Raw genomic sequence first — 7,183 nt, 5'->3', positions numbered from 1 at the left:
GCTGACGCTCTTTTAGATTACATGTGCTTTGTGCAATTTCTGCTTATGAGATATAGTTCATAATAAAAAGAGGGGAAAAGTAGGAATAAGCCAAATGAAGGGAAAGATGCGCACGCCAGGCAGAGGGCAAAAGTCAGCAGGGAATAGGCCTGCAGAGCTATAGGCGTGGCCAAAGGAATGGAAGCAGGCAGGGCCCCCTGCAGAGGGAGGAATCTGGACTTCTTCCTGGGGGCGGTGGGGAGCCACTGCTGTCTGTGGACTGAGGAGAGACGGAATCAGACCGTCTTCTGAGGCGACTCTGAAGAAGCCTTTGAACACACTTCAGAGGATGTGCCTCATGGTACCCAGGTGAGTGGCAGTGGAGTGGGGAGTAGAGGGTTTGAGTCCTAAGGGTGTTGTTACTGCAGGTGGCGTTACCCAGAGCCCTGCCTGCATCCCAGAGGCTGTGTGCCCACGTGGAGTCCAGTTCAGTAGCGCTGCTCCCAGAGCCCCTGGATCAATGGTTCTACTAGTTGCTGATGATGCGGTGGCTGAATCTGGGATCTTGTCACTTCCTAATCACAGAGTTGTTAAGGACGGGGCAGGGGCAGATTCTCCTGTCTTCTTGCTCTTTAACGACAGCCAGGTTAATACGTGATTGAAGAGGAAGTGTCATCCCTGATCCTGGACACCATCTCATTTAGATTTTGGATATTTTAAAGCAAAGGAGAAAAGACAATAAAGGATTCTGGTCTGAAAACAGCGGATTGCTGGAAGTTAACCCTGTGTAGGAGCCATGTGATAAACTAATAATGTAATAATACCAAATACCACAAACGATGTTCAGCTTGTCACTAAAACAACTTGCTTCATCTGCAATAATAACAGAGCCTCTGTCTCGGGAAAGGTCTTCTCAGATGTGGGGGCTCCTTTGTTCAAGTTGGGAACCAAGTTCCCTAGATAGATTCTACACATACTCTTAGGTTCTCAGTTCAGGATGAAGGATACTGAAAAGAACCACCTTAAAGTTCCCAATTGTCTTGTAATTTTAATTATATCTGAGGGATTTATCCCCAGGTAGTATAGATAGCCACTGATATTGTTGCACCTAGATTTATTTTTTAAAATAAAGCAACCTAAACACACACACATTATATATTGAAATAGTATAGATCAACTTAATAATTCTAAATTCAAAATCAAGAACATTTCCCTTGTTGTAGGAGGCTGCTTGTTTATTTCTCGGCTGCCCAGACTCCCGAAATAACCACACAGATGCTTTATTAATTAGATCACTACTTGGCCTATTAGCTCTAACTTCTTATTGGCTACCTCTTACATCTTAATTTAACCCATCTCCATTAATCTGTGTATCACCACGAGGCTATGGCTTACGGAGTAAAGTTTTGGTGTCTGTATCCAGCGGGGCTATGTGGTTTCTCCCTGACCCCACCTTCTTTTCCCCAGAATTCAGTCCAGTTTCCCCCACCTAGCTCTGCTATGCTATAGGCTCAAAGCAGTTTCTTTATTCATTAACCAATAAAACCAACATATAGACAGAAGGACCTCCCATACCATATCTGCTTATGAGGCATTTAGCTTGCTATGAGATATCTTCTGTAAAAGATTATTTCTCATGTTCTCTGTTGTAATTCCCTTTGCTTCATACACACATCAAAAACAAGATTTATTTTTATTATTTTGAAGTGTGTGTGTGTGTGTGTGGTGTGTGGTGTGTGTGTGTGTGTGTGTGTGTGTGTGTGTGTGCAGGCATATGAGTGCATGCTCCTTCAGAGGCCGGAAGAGGGCATCAGATCCCCTGGAGCTGGAGTTACAGGGAGTGGAAAATGTCCCACCTGAGTGCTGGGAAGTGAACGCAGAGCCCTTGGAAGAGCAGGAAATGTTCTCAACCACTGAGCCATCTTTCCAATCCTCATTTCTCTCTATTCCTTTTCAATGAATCTGTTTGTCTTGTTCCACAATAAAAAGGAAGCTCAAAACAGTTCAGATTCAGCCCGGAACTATTTATTCAGACAATCTTCATGCTGAACCAATGTGTGCTGAACAACTATTGAGCATAATTTGGTGCCTGTAAGATTGACTCCCATGACTAATCCTCTGTCAGTCCAGTCTGAACACAGTGTCCCCTGTTCACGCTGGAGCCACCTCCAGACCGAGCCTGCAAGCCGAGGGTGGGATGGTCCTCGCTGACGGGAGATTCCTGGATATCGACCTTACCAGGAAGTGTTGGCTGGTGGTCATGATGCTGTCTATCAGCATTCTCAAGGTGGCAGGATCCTTTAAAGGCAGGCCCCCGGTGGCCTGCTGTGTGACTGCCCTCTTTGACTGTTGAGGCCAGAGTGATGAAAGATGCCACTGTAGCAGATCCGAAAGACGTATTTCATGAGGGAGAATACATGAATTGAACTGAGAAATAAGCCTTATGAATTAAGAGCTGAGGACATCCCCAAGACAGGTGTGACCTGAACAAACAAAGGAGGAGACATCCTGCCAGTCCTGAGCGCTACAGTTCAGGTGTCCTAACATGTCTTCAACCCTCAGGAACTGAGGAGCACCCCCTTCGCCTGCTACAGTAGCCTTGGCGCTGTGCTCTGCCCTTGTCCCCTCTGTCCCCTCTGTCCCCTCCTGCCCCAGCTTCTGTCACCATCACCTGCAATCTCAGAGCTCCTAGTGCAGAGCCGCCCAGCCCGACGCACCACTGCATGCCCAGCCTCACTTGGAGGCGCCCCCCTCAGAGCCTCACTTGGAGGCGCCCCCCTTGGAAAGCTGATGCTGGAACCCCTGGGCAGATGGTGTTTGTCTCCTCTCTGGATCCCCCAGCTGCTGGCCTTTCTTCTTTTTGCTAAATCTGAAAATGCTTCCAGAGAATTCTTATGCATTTGGTCTGGTGGCGAGAAAGCTGCTTCATCCCTCCAATATTATTGACACTGAACATCAAGGACCCTTGTGGGCCTATGACAAGCTGGTAGGGGGCACTTCACGACACTGTTAGCAAAGAAAAACCAGCTTGGCAAGTGGAAGGGAGGATTTTGCCTTTAAAAACCATTGTTTTTTTAAAAAAATCCATTAAGTATCTCTTTACTAGAAAATTTGGTAAGAGCATCTCTCATAGAACAGCCCATAACTTTTCTAAGGAAAAAAAATATTTTTATCACTTTAGTGGTATGTGTTTTACGTGCGCGCGCGCACACACACACACACACACACACACACACACAGAGATTAGAGGTGTTGGATTCCCCTGGGGTGAGCCACACCTTGACACACATACACACTGGGAACCTCTCTAGGTCCCCTGCTAGAGCTGTCTATATTTGAACAGTTGAGCCATCTCTCCAGCCCCAGCTTTTCTTTTTAACAGGAGAGGGTGAGGTAAGAGAACTTATGCCATGAAGACCACAGCTGTTCCTTTTTTTGTTGTAGCAGAGTTCCAGTTTGAAACCCTTCTCCCTCAAAATTTACTTCATCAAAAATTTTAAAAATAATTTGGAAACTGGCAAATGAAAAGTGAGAAAATGTTTAAAGAATTCTTCAAATTTCTGCCTTAAAAAATGTTCCATGCAGCAATCTGTTCTGCTCTCAGGGTCACTGATAGATAGCACATACAAACTGATCTAGACAGGCAATGGTTAGTTAGTCCACGTTTACTGAGAAGAAAGGGAATCTGAGGTAAGTGGGTATGACAAAGGATAGGGAAGAGTCCATGAAGGTTGCATGTAGAGGTTTAGGAAAGACCAGAGGGGAGGGAGGAGTCACAGGTAAAACACTTAAAATAAGTCTGAAATGTTGTGGCCTAAATTGATCCACTGGCTGACAAGCACAAATGCATACTGAGCCACCAGGCAGGCACAGCAGGGGCATGCCAGGCCTTCCAGGTGTAGGTCACAGGAGCAGAGGGCTGAGGAGCAATCCCAGTCCCAACTGAGATGCCGTTCAGGAAATACACGCACTGTGCCTTTAACGCAAGCTCCTTTTCACGAGGGAGAAGATGACAGGTGGGTGATCATTGGTTAACAGAAAACTTACATATTTCTCCACTTCCTTTTCGTTTTTTTTTTTTTTTTTCTCGAGACAGGGTTTCTTTGTGGCTTTGGAGCCTGTCCTGGAACTAGATCTGTAGACTAGGCTGGCCTCGAACTCACAGAGATCCGCCTGCCTCTGAGTGCTGGGATTAAAGGCGTGCGCCACCATCGTCCGGCCTTCCTTTTCGTTTTTAATTATGTGTGTCTACACACACACACACACACACACACACACACACACACACACACGGGCTCTCAGTGTCCAGAAGAGGGCACCAGATCCCCTGAAACTGAAGTTACAGGTCATTGTGATGTGGGTGCTAGAAATCAAATTTGGGTCTTGTGGGACAGCGGTAAACATGTGTAACTGATCAGTGAGCTACCCGCCCACATTTCTTCACTTTCCGGAGGATATATTTAGGTACAGCAGAGGTCACAAGCAGAACGATTTGTATGTGACTTACCTCTCCCCAGTAACAGTCCTGCACCCTTTAGGTTAATCCACGGACAACAGCAGAATCCAAGGCTTGAGCCCACAGATGGCGAGAAGAAGCTGGTAAGCTCCTTTGAGCTGTACCAGCCCAGGGCTGTGTGACTCAGGATAAATAATTTACCTTGCTTCCTTATCAGATTCCCTAACTACAGATCAGGAACTCATCATTTTATAGACCTGCATCGCCACAGTAGACTGGGATACGGGCAGGGATCAACTCAAATTCCTTCCCAGGCAAATTCCTATGCACCTGAATTAAGGGAACTTGAGTAATGGCCCCCTTGTGCCTTTAATCCTAGCTACCAGGATGCTGCCTCTGTTGGAGATCAGCTACAGGGACAGGGAGGGGAAAAGGGACTCAAAGGGATTATCAGGATGGCAGCTAGTATCCTGGTAGAGATGCCTGGGAAATAGCTCCTGGGGAGGAGACCCAGAGACTCTGGAGTAATGAGCAGACACAGACCTACAAAGTCTGGAAAGGGGCAGAGTAGGTTTGGAGACCCCTCGGTAAATGTGGTTGAAAAGAAAGAGAAGTTGAGAGGGCAACCCGGCTAAGACAAATGAAAACAAACCCGCAGTGGCTTGAGGGGAGGAGGACGAAGCCTTAGGGGAGACTTTGGCACGGGTGCTGGAGGGGGAGACGGCAGTCATGTTGGGTACTGTTGGTGGACAAATAGCTGCAAATTGGCTAGGGGGCCCTGAAAGGCTGTGCCATATTAGGGTTAAGTGTGCAAGTCCAGAATTCTGTCTGATTTGGGGCAGATGGAAGTGATGGAAGATCTATTAAGTCTCATTTTCTTCCTGTGTATGTGGCAGGGGTGCTAATATCTATCTTTATGGTCAGAAATTGTTGTGATAGGAGTGGCGGGCTAAGTTCCCGGCACTCGGCCGCCCGCACAACTAGCTTTATACCCGAAATAATTACACGGAAACTGTATTCTTTTAAACACTGCTTGGCCCATTAGTTCCAGCCTCTTACTGGCTAGCTCTTACATATTGATCTAACCCATTTCTAATAATCTGTGTAGCCCACGAGGTGGTTTACCAGGGAAGATCTTAACCTGTGTCTGTCTGGAGTGGGAGAACCATGGCGACTCACTTGACTCAGCTTCTTTCTCCCAGCATTCTGTTCTGTCTACTTTGCCTACCTAATTTTCTGTCCTATCAGAGGCCAAGCAGTTTCTATATTACTTAACCAATGAAACAACAGATAGAAAGATGACCCTCCTCCATCAAGAAATGAATATCAAATGCAAAGCACTTACAGCGCTTCCTGGTTCACAGCGAATGCTCGAAATATTAGACCTGGTAATAATAATAAAATACTTCAGCTGTCTTTGAGTGTTATGACGGAGAGCTCAAGGTCAAGTCTCTCACACTGTAGTAGAAAATAAGAAGGCAACTGCGATTAAACTGACCCAGGGCACATTTGATTTCAACTTTTGTTTTAAATTCTCTCTTCCTATTACTCCTCAAAAGAATTTACTTGAAAATTATCCAAAATCTTTGCTTAAGAAACTCTTATGTTATCGACCACATTAAATATTTTTCAAGATCCCAAAAGGTATTTTCTAGATCAATAACTAAATAATGTAGGAATAGCTTATGATTCTACATAGAGTATATATACAATTTAAAATTATCCTGATAAAACTTCAACTTGAGGTTTTATTTGGAAGATGCTGAATTTGCATCATCATCTCTCATAATTTCAAGAAAAAAGTTAAGGAATCACAACCACTTATTAAAAAAATTGAAATGGGAGGGGGAAATTATGATAGCTAATTTCTTTTTTCATTTAAGAAATGGGATGAGTCTGTGGGGGTAAGAACTTGAGAGGGTTATGGGGTGTTGCCTCCCCCTGAGGCACTGTGTTATGGGGCTGATTTTCTCACCTCCCTTGCCAGGCTAGACAACCAGGATGTCACTCCTCCCTGGGCATCAGGGAGAACCTGTGGTGCTTTCAAGAGGAGATGCTCCCGGCTAGTCAGCTCAACAGAGCTGTTTAGTGTTTTGCTTGGCTTGGGAATGTGGGCCTCCTATATTCTCATTCCTTAACTGGGTCATGGAATTGGTAACAGGAAGAGTGGTTGAAGTGGGATGTTAGACAGATCTGGAATTCACTTCTGAAAGACCAGAAATTCTTTCTTCCTTCTGTTCTTTTAATATGCTGTCTTAAACAAAGAAACAAACAAACCAAATACAATACACCCCCCTCCAAAAAAAAAAAAAAAACAACAGGAGCGTAGTGGAAGCTAAGTAGGTGACTTATAGATTGTGTAGTTTCTGTTTAGAAGGGTGTTATGGACAAACCTGAGAAATGAAAATGTTAAGAACTCAGGCTCACGGGTTGTATTCACAATCTTCATGTTTGGTGGCAGGAAATTCTAAATGGTCTGTGGAGGAGGTGGCAAAGATAGTCTCTGTGCTTTATAAAGCTATCTAATGCCACTGACTAGGACCAACATCTTGGCCTCGAGGGAGGTCCCGAAGTGTAGGCAATGAACCTACTTTTCAGACAGTTGGGCCCCAAATTGTGTCTCTGCGTGCATATGACCTTGGACTAATTAAATTATCTTTGCATGTTTATATTTGCTAATACCTAAAATAGGTTGAATACGATTTGCTTCACAGAGCTTGTGAGAATGACTCTTGCAACAGCCTAAGT

The 7,183-nt window shown here is 45.0% G+C and overlaps 1 protein-coding gene across 1 annotated transcript in view; it reads left to right on the top strand.

Annotated features, from left to right (window-relative positions):
• Positions 1-278: 278 nt before the first annotated feature.
• Slc5a3 (solute carrier family 5 member 3) overlaps positions 279-7,183 on the top strand; it is a 44,670-nt gene continuing 37,765 nt past the window's right edge. The window contains exon 1 of the mRNA XM_041672936.1: positions 279-348. The gene's annotated coding sequence lies outside the window, so the exon portion shown is untranslated. The remainder of the gene's footprint in view (positions 349-7,183) is intronic.

This window comes from Microtus oregoni, unplaced genomic scaffold, assembly GCF_018167655.1.
Source record: "Microtus oregoni isolate MIOR12 unplaced genomic scaffold, Mior012 000023F_ref0000262, whole genome shotgun sequence".
Lineage (NCBI taxonomy): Eukaryota > Metazoa > Chordata > Mammalia > Rodentia > Cricetidae > Microtus > Microtus oregoni.
This window is presented reverse-complemented; position numbering and strand designations above follow the sequence as displayed.